Source organism: Sphaeramia orbicularis, chromosome 13, assembly GCF_902148855.1.
Source record: "Sphaeramia orbicularis chromosome 13, fSphaOr1.1, whole genome shotgun sequence".
Taxonomy (NCBI): domain Eukaryota; kingdom Metazoa; phylum Chordata; class Actinopteri; order Kurtiformes; family Apogonidae; genus Sphaeramia; species Sphaeramia orbicularis.
In genome coordinates this window covers 1,606,394-1,621,472 of record NC_043969.1, presented here as the reverse complement: position 1 = coordinate 1,621,472, position 15,079 = coordinate 1,606,394, and the positions used below count along the sequence as shown (strand labels likewise).

Sequence of the window (15,079 nt, the reverse complement as noted above, 5' to 3'; positions counted from 1 at the left end):
CAGCTGAGGTCTGAACCGGCAGCAACAGACGGGCCGAGATGGGATAAAACCGACAGAGACAGCACAATGTGACAGTAATGTATGTGTCTGCAGGTGATGCTCACAGGCAGCTTCGAGCACGATCTGACAAAAGACAAGAATGCTACCAAGGCAGAATGCTACATGACAAAGAATAACCGAAAACACTACTGATGCTTTTACTTTTGGGAAGCCGAAGACTGGAACCATTCATTTACACATGCAGTGCATCCACACTCAGTATGTGAAGACTTTACATATGTATGTGCATCGCACTTCTGCGATGTAGAGTTATTTTGGATTCACGCTACAGTGACACTACAGTACAACTAGGGATGGGACTCATTAAGAATTTAATGATTCCGATTCCATTATCGATTTTGCTTATCAATCAGATTCCTTATCGATTCTCTTATCGATTCTCATTGGGTGAGGGAATAAAAGAGTACAAACAGGTGTGTTTGCATTATCTGTCTTTTATATTTCCATGTGCACAGAAAATATATCATATACAGTATGGGGGGGGGGGGGGGGCATACAGTGAAAGTGAAACTAAAGACACTTCATTAATTCCTCTATCGCTGCATTTCCACTACATCGAACCAGTTCGACTCTGCTCGTCTCCTGTTGTTGTGCACCTCATTTCCTTTCCCCTACCTACAGATTCTTGTATTTGAGGGGTACGATGTTTGTTGCCGGCACCAGAACCAGAACTGGGCCCAGTGTTCGCTCTGCCGCTACATTCACAAGTGCCGCTAAGTAGCGAATCAAATACGTAACATTCCTGTAAATCAATCACATGCTGTGGACAAATGTTTGAGCATACTGGAGGGATTCCACCCTTTAGAAGAAATGGAAGCTTTGCCAGTGTTACAACTGGACCGGGTGTCGTCTTTTTAGACCGTTTCTGCCTCAGCGCCATGTTGGCTACATTCTGACCAAAAACAATGTAGCATACGTGTGACGTCATTGTGCATGTGCAGCAAAGGTGGAATTTATAAGCAGAATTGCTAAGCAGACAGCCAAATGATTCCATGGAATTGAACCACTGGGATCCGGTTCTCAAAAAGAACCGGTTCTCGATTTGCATCCCTAAGTACAATGGACAGCCACCTGAGTCCACACTGCTCTGGCATTTCAGAAGACCCCACAGTAGAAAAGCTGTTACTCAAGTAATCTGTGGTGACACCGGCTCCCTTCATTTCAGGTGTGACAATAGTCTTTTGTCAAACTTTAATGTGAATGAAGGTCATGTTCACTGTAAAATAACATGGATGTGGCCCAAAAAGAGACACCCAACAGTTGAGGATGCTTGAAGACCAGAGTAAACAGGGGACATTAAACTTTGGTATCTTATAGTTATAATGTTGTTATTACCTCCGCCAGGCGGTATTGTGATCACTTTGCTTTGTGTGTTTGTTTGTTAGCAACTTTACAGGAAAACTCTTCCACCCATCTTTCCCAAATCTTCCCCACAGATAGGCCTAGGCCCTGGGACCAACCCATTACATTCTGGGCCAAGTAGGCCAAAGTTCAAGGTCACAGCAAGGTCACAACATCTACAATTTTCCTATCTGTCATCACTGAGCAATTTTGGAAAATTCATCAAAAATTCAAAATGACTCCGATTAGCCTCCAACTGGATCCACCCGTAGCTTAGAACAATATCTTGTATCTGGCACAAAATTGTCCACATCCACTGTGGAATGTGGACTCTGTGGACATTTACATTTAACATTGAAAATCCCATTTACCACACATTTAAAATTAGAACTCAACAAATATTTAAAACCTATAAAAATTTATTGCCATGTTTGACCGCAATTTTTCTGCTGTATGGAACAACCTTGAAACTATTTAATTTAAAAAGAAATAGTTGATCCACACATGCACACCGTCTGGGGTGCTTAACGGAGGTTTGCGTTCTCTGAACACTTGTTTTTTATTTGTTTTTTTTACATAATTGGTTGGGTATTGAATACATAATGATTAATATAACTGACTTTGTTCCTTTATTCAGTGAATATAAGTTAGTTTTCTTCTGGGTCTAAAATACTTTAATTTAAATTCTTTCACTGGTTTTAATGTATGGGTTAATTATCTTTATTAGTCTACATTCAGTCTTAATTATTAGACTTTGTAAAGTTTTACATGGTTTTGATCCAAGTCTATACTCATTCTTAATGGTTGGTTGGTGTCTTGATTATTTTAAGTCATGACTGATTTAAGCCAGGGGTGTCAAACTCATTTTCATTCAGGGGCCACGTTAAGCCAAATTTGATCTGCAGTGTGCCGAACCAGTAAAATAATAAAATAATAATATATAAATAATGTCAACTCCAAACTTTTTTCTATGTTTTAGAGCAAAAAAAGTAAAATTATGTGATGAAAATGTTCACATCTACCAACTATCCTTTAAAACAATGTGAATAACATGAACAAACTGACATTTCTTTTAAAAAACTAAGTGCAATTTTAACAGTATTATGTCTCAGTTTATCATTTAAACATGTAAATTACAACTTACAGATCACAGTGGATCCACAAATACACAAAACATTTAATAACAGGCAGAATATTGCTAAAATTACACTTCAAACATTTCAAAATGTTTATATTTGTTGAGGTTATTCGTGTTTTTGGGAAATGTTCGTTTGTTTTAGTGTAAATACAGTCAAATGATATGAAAATTTTTACATTTACAAAGAGAAAAAATTGGAGTTGTGAGTATTTATGGGTTATTGTGATAGTATTTTACTGATCCGACCCACTTGAGATTGAATTCGTCTGAATGTGGAACCTGAACTAAAATGATTAATATCTTCAGTGTAATTTCTGCATTTTACAAATTCATCCCAGGGGCCAGACTGGACCCTTTGGCGGGCTGGGTTTGGCCCCTGAGCCGCATGTTTGATACCTGTGACTTAAGTAATACTTTCAGATCAAAGCTGTTGCTAACATTCATCAGTGCAGAGGAAGAAAACACAAAATGATGCACATTCTACAGGGATTTTGCTGAAATGGAGCGTCTTGTCAATCATCGCCTTGATCACAGCACTGTAGTGGAAATGGTTGGTTCTTCACTTCACTGGGAGTGTATTGCTCTTGGCCCGGCCCAGCATGCCATCCAAAATAGAAACAGTTAAGTGCACCAGCTGTCCAATCAGCTGCTTCTGTTTGCCCTCCCAGCCAATTACAACATAAAGGGGCTTGAGCAAACAAAGCATTATGGGTCGGTTAAGCATTCCTATCGTCTCCGGGAGGTTGCCCGTCGCTTTCCTGAGGCAGGCACACACACACACACACACACACACACACACACACAACATCTGCAAACACCTGATAGGCCTGAGCAGTGGCCCTCAACCCTCTCGTTGGCCGGGTTAAATTGTTACCACCTTTCTCTAATCCCAACTCTGACAATTAACTGTATGGCCGTGGACTTCAAAGGGCTGAGCAGCTAAAGGGGTTAACCCCGACGCTCCCGGAGATTTGTTTTTGATTTTGATCTCCAGACACTTTCATCTTCTGCCCTCGCTCCTTCTTCCTCTTTGAGTCCAACAGGGCCACGCTGAGGCCGAGGGGAGTAGAAGCTAATTTTGGCAAATTCAGTGTGATATCTGAAGGCTAATTTTTTGGGTCTCACAAGGTTATCAGTCAAAACAAAAGTGTGAAATGGGAATATGTGAAAAAGATGGTGTCTATCCAGGTGACAAAGCAAACATTTAATGGTTGGAAGGAAAAGAAAACATTGTGGTACTGCCCTCAAATATGTTACACATTTTCAGAGATTTGCTCTTGACTTGTTTTGTTAGTCAAGGTTTGATAAAAACTAGTACTCTTAGCTATTTACTGAGAGATAGATTAAAAGCCAGGATGTAGTAACAGCAACAACATACACACACAGTTGACAGTTTTTAATGGATAAGATTCTCAAATATGGATTGATTTTAGAGATGCAACCAACAGTTAATTGACTTCAGATTTCTCACTTGGTTTCTAGAGTTGAAGCGAGCTGAAGTTTAGTCATGCTATTCTAGAGGTCTATGTGATAGCAGTGCCCTGATGTCATGTTTCGTCCAATCAACTTCACACATTCAATTAGCAAATAACACAGTAGACTGATAATTAGTATTTGTGGACCTGGAACAATCAAACATTTGACATTTTTCTGACAAATGACTAGGTGCTGATCAGTCTTTTGGCTCCATTTAGCTTAGTCAAACATTAATGAGAAAAAAAAATCATGTCACATCCTGCTGTTTTCTTGAGTCTGTGTGATAAAGTCCATTAGTACTATACATGAAAATAAAGCTCTGGAGAGAAAAAAATAAAAAAAATAAAAAAGATAGACCACTAGTTTGACACTCCTGCCAAATTCCAAATGGAAATAGTTCTGAGCACTTTTGAGCTTTACATTAATTTGCAGAAAATTTCAGCTCTGCAAAATATTTCGAATATTTCAAGAAAAATACTCAAATTCCTTTTTAAACAACGCAACATTCAACCGGTGTTTGGTGTAATAACTCTAATTTTCAATACTAGCATGACCTCCACCAGTCTTTCTCATTGTGACTGACTGCTTGATGTCACTCCTGGTATCACAGTCTGTGAGTAAATTCATGAAAACTGGGAACTGTGGTTTAAGTTAATAAAAAAAAGCTCTCTGAGGAGATTCATGTTCTGTAACTACTGTAAGTAATGATCTTAACTTTTTGACTTACATGTCATTTTCAATAATCCTCCAGGTATCAATTAGAGTTACTTATATCTACACTTAATAACACTGTCCCACCAATCTGGAGTAATTAACCAAAGGCCCTTACACTGGAAGGGCAGATTTCAGTTGGGGAATTCAAGTGTCTGAGTATGCTGAGGCGATACCTAAGTTTTATTGTCAAAACAAGTTGTGTTTGTTATTTTTTTTGGGGGGGGGGGGGGGGTTTACGCAAAAAAGTTGCTGCAACTTTTCTTTGGGATTATGGAGATGTTTTGTACGTAAATGCTTCTGCTCAGTGTCTTCAGATGGTTGACAGTGTTTCCCATGATGCTTCTCTGAGGTCCATTACTAATCATAAAGCATCGAAGCCACTGTGAGTTCTACTCTGTGGCAGAATGTCCTGTTTGTACTTGTTTATGTACAAGGCAACACTTGGCCTCTTGCCTTTCTACATTTGTACATTAATTGTGAAGAGAAATTCAGATACTTAGTTATATGCATGAAATCAGCTGCACAAAGATCTGGAATCTGGATTAATTTCTTTGAGTACTTTTAAGACCAAACTGAGAGTTCTTGAGACAGACTCCAAAACTTGCACTTGTTTTTCTTCATCTGCTCATAAATGTTATTTTTACTAACTATTTATTGTTAAATGTGTCTGTTATTTGTGCTTTAACAGTGTAATTTGTAACTGTTGTATTTGCTGCTGCCTATCTTGGCCAGGATTCCCTTGCAAAAGAGGTTCTTAATTTCAATTCCTGGTTAAAACTATGAATTTGTACACATGCATACTGAATTATAATTCATCAGTATTTTCCAAATGGAGTATTTTATGATCAAGGCTTGTGGTATATGCTGATATTTTATTAGTTTGGGACATTTGGGACATGAGTCGCATTTGTATCTTATTTCACAGGTTGTCACACAGTTCTTTTTTATGGTCAACTGTGTCAAAGACAAACATTATCTGGCCAAAGGAAAAACAAAACAAAACATTTTTTTTTTTTTTTTTAGAAAATGAGCAATGGATGGAGGCTGAACTCACATAGTGGAATGTCTGCAAAAAGGTGGAAAACATTTCATATTAGTAGAATATTTATTTAGTCCGATCAACCTGCCCGCGAGCCGAAAAAATTATATTAATATTCATCTCCTATAAAAATATAATAAATCAGGACAATGGATGTTTTTTTCAACTTTTGCTCAAAGTTTAGACCCTAATGTTAATAAAAACTACATCAAAAGTGTATTTGAGTGCAAACTTTAATGTTCAAACATGATTTTTAATCTTTGTGGGGTGAAACATATGCTATTAAAAATCTCTGACACAAACAAGTAATTTATGCATATCATCGTTAATCCAGCCGGAAAAAAACAGGCAAGGATAAAAAAATTCCAATTTCTCTTTTAGTTTGTTACAGTTTACTCAGGCATAGTAATAGATACAATATTTTAGACAATGGGAATAGATTCTGTGAGGTCTGTAAATGTCCACAGACACCAGGAACATCCATATGAACCTTATTATTGTGAAGGAATTCTTCATTTACTTTGAGTATGTCTGTTTAGGCCTATTTCCCCTGAAAATATGGTCAGGGTTAAACAGGTTAAGCATGCAACTATCATATGAATAAATTCTGTCTTTTTCAAAATAAGAATAAAAGGCAGTCAGGTTTAAAAAAAAAAAAAAAAAAAAAAAAAAAACAATACTGTTTGTCAGTATGCTCCCCATACAACTGAAACAGAACTTGATTCTATAAGTGGTCACTGTATTTACTCATTTGCAGGACTGCGTGTGCATTTATTATCATGACCACGTCAATTTTGGGAGTATACTTTAATCTCAGTGAGACGTTCACCTGGTTAATAAAAGACACCACGACCAAAACACAACAAAAACATAGTCCTAATGCTGCTTTCCAGCACTAGTGGTTCCAGTACATTCTGATTGTAATCTAATACATTACAGAGTATTTCATAGTGTCACTTGGTGCTTCATAGCCTGTAATTCATTCGTAAGACAGAGTAGAAGTGTAGAAGTGGAGGTGCCATGGAAGAAGAGGAAAACGGAGATGACACGTGGTTTAATCTGACCTCTCATAAGGATGTGTCTGTGGGTTTACAGTGGGATCCCCCTCAGAGTCCCTGCCAGACTTCTGACACTTCCAAAGCCCTGGACTCTACCAACATTAGCAGATGGAGGCCTTTGTCACCTTTCCCACCTCTTTGCCAGTGGGTGTGTGTTGGCTGTACTGGGCACTACCAGCCTGTTCCAGCCTGATCCTCTGTCAACTTTAAATGTGTGTAATATCAGAGTGGTAGATATGTGTGTGAGTGTGAGTGTGAGTGCATGTGTGTATTAGAGGTAATAGTGTGTGAAGAGCTAGTTCTCCATGCATCCTGCCCCTCCTCTCTCCCCCAACAGTCTCCCCTGCAGCGCCTCAGCAGGAACTAGAGCAAATGCGTTTAGGAATTAAGACTGGGGAATGGCCTGAGGTGTGTGTGTGTATGAATGTGTGTGTGTCTTCATGCAGTTGTGTTGCTCTTTTGCGGCGCGCCAGCTCCTGCCAGCTGCCCCAGGATGTGGCCTGTCACTTCACATAGCTGCTGATGAGCCACACAAATGTCAGGAAAGGTGAAGATGGAGATAACACCATCTAACACACACACACACACACACACACACACACACACACACACACACACACACACCAAGTGGTGGGAAAGGTGAGAGAAAAGCCGGACAGTGCCGCCTACATGTGGAGCAGTGATAAAAGTCTCAATGTGACTTAAATCAAGCTCATTTTAGAAGTTTTGACAGCGGCACAATACCAGCAAGGCTCAAATCCCACAGGTACAAGACTGAGCATCAACCACAGGAGAATAAAATAAAACAACTTTTTTGGCCGTCATCCACAGTGGGTCTGGCTTCAGTGTCACCCCTGTGAATTTGCAAGGTATGTAGGTATTTTAAAGCTAAATTTTAAACGTATATTTTACTTTGATTTGATTTGTTTGTTTATTTCGAGCATTTACAGAATACATGCAAATTCAAAATTCAAAAAAAAAAAAAAAAAATCATTCATCTATACTCAAAAAGGAGTGGGAAGAAGAAAAACTTATTTAATCCCACCCCCATTCTCATCATCAAATAACTGAACATAATAACATTTTAAATACTCACTCCTGTCCTTTGATTTCAAGCCAGAGCAATGAACAAAATAGGCCTATACCAAGTTAGAATGAACTCATACACTGTAGAACCAAAATGTGTGTAAAAAAAAAAAAAAAAAAAAAAAAAAAATAGAAATAAAGTACATTCCTGGTGGTGTTACCACAGGTAACAGTTAACTGCCAACTTACATGATGATAATTAAATACCAACAATGGTAAAAACAAAAAAAAACTACAATACCACAAGTGGTAAAGAACAGCAATAATGGTAAGAAATACAAACAAAAAATGACAATAGCACTAATGGTAAAGGGCAGCACATCCCAGCAATGGTAAGAACAACAGCAGATGGGAATGGACAACACAGACCAACTAGATGAGGAACAACAAGCACACATGAACATTTAAGACAGAATATTGATGTAACATCAGTATTAAGACCCTCCTTTATTTTTTAAATTAGCCTTGGATTTTAGTCGATTTTAATGTATTCATTTATTTATTAGTTATTTATTCTATATTGCTATGGCTAATACGGGTCCTCAGTAAATAGTTTCGTTCTTTCTCTGTGATGGAATGATAAATAAACTCATTTGAATCCTTAAGTGGTGCTTATGTTTCTTTTCTCCTACTGTTTATTGTTTGGTGATATTACAATACAGTGAAAAAAGGAAAAAAGCATAAATACCAGAGGGAACAAGTGTTTCTGATCAGTCTTGGGACTATTTGCTGATATCAGAGTGAAAACCACCGAGACTGACCACATTGCACAAAGTCCATCTCATTTACACAGTCAGGCCTGACGCTTGTACATTTATCAGTGTAACATTTTTCTTTTTTTTTTTCAAAAATATAGTGTCTCAATTTCAGCCTAAACAGACTCCCACATCCCTCTCCATTCTCCTGTCTTCACAGACTGTTGAACAACGAAGCATGCTTGATGGTAAGTGCCACACAGGGTGCCCTGCAGCTCTGTGCAACACCCAAACACTCCATATGCTGCACATCAACACTGCAGTCTCTCTCCCTATTTCACACACACACACACACACACACACACACACACACACACACACACACACACACACACACACAAGGACATGTTGTTGGACACAAACATGTGACATGTTCTCAGTTTTAACATCCAAACTCCATTTTTTTTTTACTGAAAGAAATTCCATTGTATGAACTTTTCAGTAACAACTAACCTCGGTTATAATGTTACTTATTACTTGTAACACTGTAATGTAACTGGCAATCAGAACCAATTTTAGTATTTTCCAACTGCATGTGTCAGGGGATTAGTTTTGGTCATGTGATTATAGCTGAATAAAACCCGAGTTTTTCATGTATTTTGGAAGTCTGTGGAACATGTATTCATGTATTTCTGTACTGAAATGCAGATTTTTTTTAAAAAAGAAAAGAATAGAAAACTTAACATGTTGACAACATCTCTAATTAAGCACCTGAGTGGTGTTGCCTGTGGCATCATCCACAGAACTCTGCCCAAAAAGTGGACGTTAAAAACTTAATCCATCACTTTATTTCAAATGGGATCGCTGTCCAACTGAAAGTCTAAGTCATTATAATAAACGTACAGAAATATACTTGGATCACTGAACTTCGGCTCAAAGCAATTGATCATGACAAACAAACAATACATAAATACATAAAATAAGTCATATTTTATTGTTTATTTCTTTCAAAACCATTATTTCAACTTTAAAAGTCTATCTTAGGGGCCCACAGTGTTTGTAAAGTGTCCTGTTGGTGCAAATGAATCAGCTGAAGCCACTGACTCACACATCCCAGTTTACTCATTCCACATAACTTTTCTTCTTTGTGAATGTCTAGATAAATAGCTACATTTAGCTGCTGCTTAGTTTTTGTGAATTTTATGTGTGTATTAAAATGTCTTATAATGTGTCTTTTAATGCTGTCCTGTATGAATAAAATAAGAACGTGACACACTGCCAGGCTTCTCTGACACCAAATATGCATCGCACCAACTCCAATGCAGGTTGAAGCGGCTGGAGCTCAGATGCAGGAGACTGGGTATGAAAAGTGTGAAGCTATTACTTTTACAGATAAATACGGTGGCACCATTTCCACATGGGAAAGGGCTTAACCCAACTGTGGGATAAACTCATGAACTAATACCGCTGATTGACTGACTAATGCAGCAGCCCTGCCTCTTATCATGCACCATTAGATGGATATTCTCTAGGTGAGCTATTACTATATGAACATGATCTACAATAATCTATATATGATTTCATCAAATTACCGACCTCCATCTAGAATATGCAGTCAGAGGGCTTGAGAGCGACCCACAGATCCCGATGTAATTACACACTATACCTCTTCCCGGCCCACATACCATTCTGTCCCAATTCCCTGCTGTTTGGAAATCAGGGCTATGCTGGTGACAAGTTACAGTACACATGCCCCAGTTAACCTTTGATGTGAACATGTTCTTTTCTGAGGGAATGATATGGAGGCCAAAACCACGAGGGGCTACAGACTATCCCTGCAAACTGTATGGCTTCAAAGTCCTGTCTCTAATTTGAACCTTTTGTGCCACTTAAAAAGCCCATGGACTAATTTGACTCTGGCATGTAACAACCGTTTGGAGGAATGTTTGTCTGTCGTGTGTGTAGATGTGAGTGAGTGTGCGACCACAGACCTACCTGCTTTGATCATGGCAGTGGAAGATTATGACAACGCACACACGCACACGCACACACACACAGAAGATTAATCAAAACTACATGCAGCAGCAGCAGCAGCAGCGTGTCTGCATCACTGCAGAGAGCGTGCAGACACAAGAACACTGAGAAGAGACTGACGAGATCGCAGTGGCCTCGATGTTTTCATTTCATTTCACAGGACGAGTGTTTAATTTGTGCTTTTCACTTCGTATAAAATGTGTCTTGTTTAAAAACATATTGAGAATGGGTGTGCCACAGGGTAAAGCTATTACAAAGTTTCAGAAAAAAAGGTGCGTTATAACGTCAACATACTCACCTCATTTCTCACCTCAAGGGTCTAATATGAAGCAGTGTTTGAGCCACCACTGTGACCATAAACAGTACTGTCAAAATAAAAGCCTTGTTGGTGCATCTTCCCTGCAGAGCCTTTCATTTTACATTGTATAAACTTCATATACATCTGAAATAAATTACATTCAAGCATTACAAACTGGTATTTCTTAATTGGGATTTTAAAACAGCATGTTCTGTCCCTCTGTGAAGATGTAGCAATAATTTACGTTAGCACAGCAGCTAAAGATGGAATGAGAGATGTCCGCAGGATATGTAGATCCCCTCTGACATATGTAACATGTTTTGTCACAAGTAAAGCTTCGTCAGTGTGCCTTTAGTCTAGAAAGAAAATAAATGAGCTATTTTTGTCAGTAATACACTAATTTACTTAGAAGTTGATTTGTGGCAAAACTATCAACATGATGATACTAAGTGACTGACCTCCTTGACTGTCTTATCATTTTATTAATATATTTGATTACACCCATAACTTCTTAGATATTAATTCCTAAACAATCCTAATATGATTCTGTACCACTCAGTGGTTCCCACAGTATTCTTACTGTCTCTGAATGTCAAGTGATTTTCCAAAAGGGTGTCATTTTAGTGATGAATGAAATGGTGTATGCAAAAATGCACTGCCATTGACTCTTTCTGTTAATCAACTAAACACTATTAAATATAGAGTCAAATACGCCAGCCCACTGCTGAGATTCTTTTTGTATCAAACACCACATGAGGAATTCCCTTCCTTGCTTGCGTGTTTTCCATGATTCTAGCCAACCACGGCTGCGGTGGCCATGACATCAACAACAGGGAGCTACCTCTGGGGACCAATGATTAATTAACATGGCTTCAGCCGGCAGAGCCGCACAGGATGTGATCTAATTGACAGTGGGTAATTATGTAATGGCCTCGCCTTGTAAAAGGAGATGAGCTGGAAGTACTGTAACCTAGAGTGGAAATGCAGAGGCACTGAAAACATACACACATACACACTCACACTCACAAAGTAAATGAGGCTGGTTTGTTTTCCTGCCGTTGCCCTCTTACCCTGCTGATGTGAGGGTGCTGTGCAGGGTGACGAGGGGGGTGTAGAGGTAGTCATCCCTCGCTCTGCTCACTTGGTAATGGGTCCGTCTGTGTTTGTTTACCCCAGCTGAAATGTCATGAAGCAGCCGGCCCTTTGATCCGGCATTAATGTCACCACAATATGTGTCATTATCTGGAAGCTGGGCACCACTTCACATCCTGCTCATTGGAAAAAGAAACGTGACTAAGACTCTGCTCACTAAATAATCACTTTTGTACGGGGCTGAGAGGATTTGCATGCCACTAGAGGCCTGTGACGGGGCGACCACGGAGGGAGAACATATGTAATCTAGCAAATGAAATCAAACTTTCACAGTAAATGACAACTGAATGCTTGGCATTAAGGAAAGATCAAAGTAACAGAGTCTTGACTTTCAAGCATTTCTTTAGCTGGCTTGTTTTTTAAACTTTGTTTCAATTGTCATTTATATGTTATGTGGGCAGTCTAGTGCCCATAATTTTGGAAAAGTCTTTTTTTTTTCCTGATGTGAGTGACTACAAATAATTACATTTTGGGTGTTTTAGGTCAGGAAAGATTCCCCAAATTTCTGAAACCCCCATTTGTTAAAATTGTGTGTGGTGTGTGTATATATATTAGAAGTGGAGACACTGAAGAACACTGACGAAGTCAAAGAAAAAGTTCCTATTGAGTGCTGATCTGGGATCAGATTAGTAACATCTTTTATCTTAATCTTGACACTGAAGGGAATGAAGAAAAGCTGAGCCAGTGTCAGTGGCTTCGGGCAAACCTTTGAAGTCCAAATCCTGTACTCGTGGAGTGACCTAATGAATGCAACCATTCGTATTTCCCATAATGCAATGACGGCAGCATACTGCCGCCCCCCCTTCTCCAGTCTGATATCTCCCTCAGTCTGTCTAAAACCAAAAAGGAGTGCCGCAACTTGTACCAATCACTGCAACATATTCAAATATTAAGGCTGCCGTGTTGTGTTAAGGTCAACAATTAGTGTCTGAATGTGGAAGACAGGCCTGAGAGGAAAAGAGAGGCAGAAAAGTAACTGTGCAGAGGGCTAAAATAACACTCTGACTAGCCTAGTCTCAGCTCCATCTGCTTCTAATTACTCACTATCCTAGAGATGGAGGGGCAAGGGGGAGAGTACAACAGGAACTCATGTCAGCACTGGGTTATGTGACTGAAGGAGGCTGGGAATAGACTTGTTTCATTTCAGGACATAGAGCCATGCTACCTGGAAGCTGTGTTCTCATGCATGTCTCTATTTTTGAGTTTATATGTGTGTTTATTTACTACATGCATGCGTATTCCAGCATTTCTCCCGCGCTGCTATCGCTAATTTAATGCCACAGTGTATGAGGCAGACTTCAAACAGCCCTTGCATGCACCACAGACTTCCAATTTGGCCAAGTGAGCAGACACAACAAGAGGCTGGGCCCAGTACCTCGCTGCGTTATATGTGTGCATGTGTTTAGGCAGGATAAATAATGTCAGAAACAATATGTATTGTATATTAGCCCAAACATGAGTGGGATGCTAATGACTGAGCCAGTGATCCAGCGCTATTCCACCAGGCTATCAAGCTAACACATGCAACAGTGAGTCACCGATCAAAATTCATTTATTCATTAGCATGAGGGACTTGCCACTACAGCCCACTTACTAAACAGGCTGAGTGTGGTTTATTCTATGCTTCGCTAACACTAACCAGTTGAGGCAAAAAGTGAAGTGAGCCGAGGCCTGATTAGCATCATTGCTCAGCCAAAATAAGCAAGAGGGCAAGGCACTAGACTAAGGTAGTGCTGGCTATAAACCGGCTATGACTCAGGACTAGTTCTGGGTACCTAACCTTTGTTCCATGATCACAGGGAAATAACGGCCAAGCTACGTGAGAAACAAAACAAAGACTAGGAATAGAAACAGATGATTTCAGTTGTGTTAATTTGTGCATTCCTTATTGTATTTTACTCATTGGGTCAGTGCACACAAACCTTTTCAATGGTCATATTATGCACTAAAAAATAAAATACAATTAGTAATAGTAAACTGGATCTGGATTTGTACTTTTTTGTAGATGGTCATTGTTGGATCACCATCTAAGGGACATCATATCTCAAAGTCCAAACCAAGGTCCAAAAGAAAGTATATTTCACCTGCATTATGGTGTGATAGATTAAGGCAGAAAGTCCAAAGTCTGAAACAATGTCTGCTCTAAGAAACACGTATTACTATATACACATATATACACATATATATATACACACACACACACATATATATGTATAAAAATGGTTCTCTAAAATCTGACACTAATTTGATAAAAACTCACTACAACATATACAAATAAAATGTAACAGCTGAAAAAACCCACTCCAGCTGAAAATTTTCCAAAAAAAAAGAAAGATTTTTAAATGTCAGACAAATATGTATTTTCACAAATATATGTAAATACTCTACATGCTTTACTGTATATTTTGAGTCATATTCATATAAAATACAAGATATAAATATTTATATATCGACGTGTTCAAAAAATGCCTATTCTCGACATAGAAAAATGTCAAAAGCTGTGTTTATTAGTGTGATCCTATGAGCCCTATTAGCTTTAAATGTGTTTCTAGGAAAAAAAAAAGAGAGAAAAACTAAAACAGTGTAGCGATGGCAGTGAAGAAAATCACACTGGAGCGACATGCAGAGACAGATGTCATGTCGATGTACCCAGGGCTCTCACCAGTCAATGAGTAACACACACACACACACACACACACACACACACACACACATCCTCCTCACACACAGGGTGAGTCACAGTGACAGAGGCGTGAGAGTAACACAACACTCTGACAGCATTTGGGTTAGTCATCTGTCAAGCGCACAGACACACACATAAACACACACCAACACTTCCATGAGTGGACTGGACTTAAGTCTGGGACCTCAACAGTGACCCTTGTCTCTTTTCAGCCAATCCTTTCACATCAACTCTCTTCTCTGCTTTCAAACACACACAGACACATACACAGACACAACAATGATGATTTGCAGTTTTCCTGCAGC

The 15,079-nt window shown here is 39.0% G+C and overlaps 1 protein-coding gene across 5 annotated transcripts in view; it reads right to left on the bottom strand.

The window, feature by feature from the left end:
• The window catches only part of bcas3 (BCAS3 microtubule associated cell migration factor), a 521,508-nt gene that overhangs the window by 242,618 nt on the left and 263,811 nt on the right, over positions 1-15,079 (bottom strand). The gene's annotated exons all lie outside the window — the stretch shown is intronic.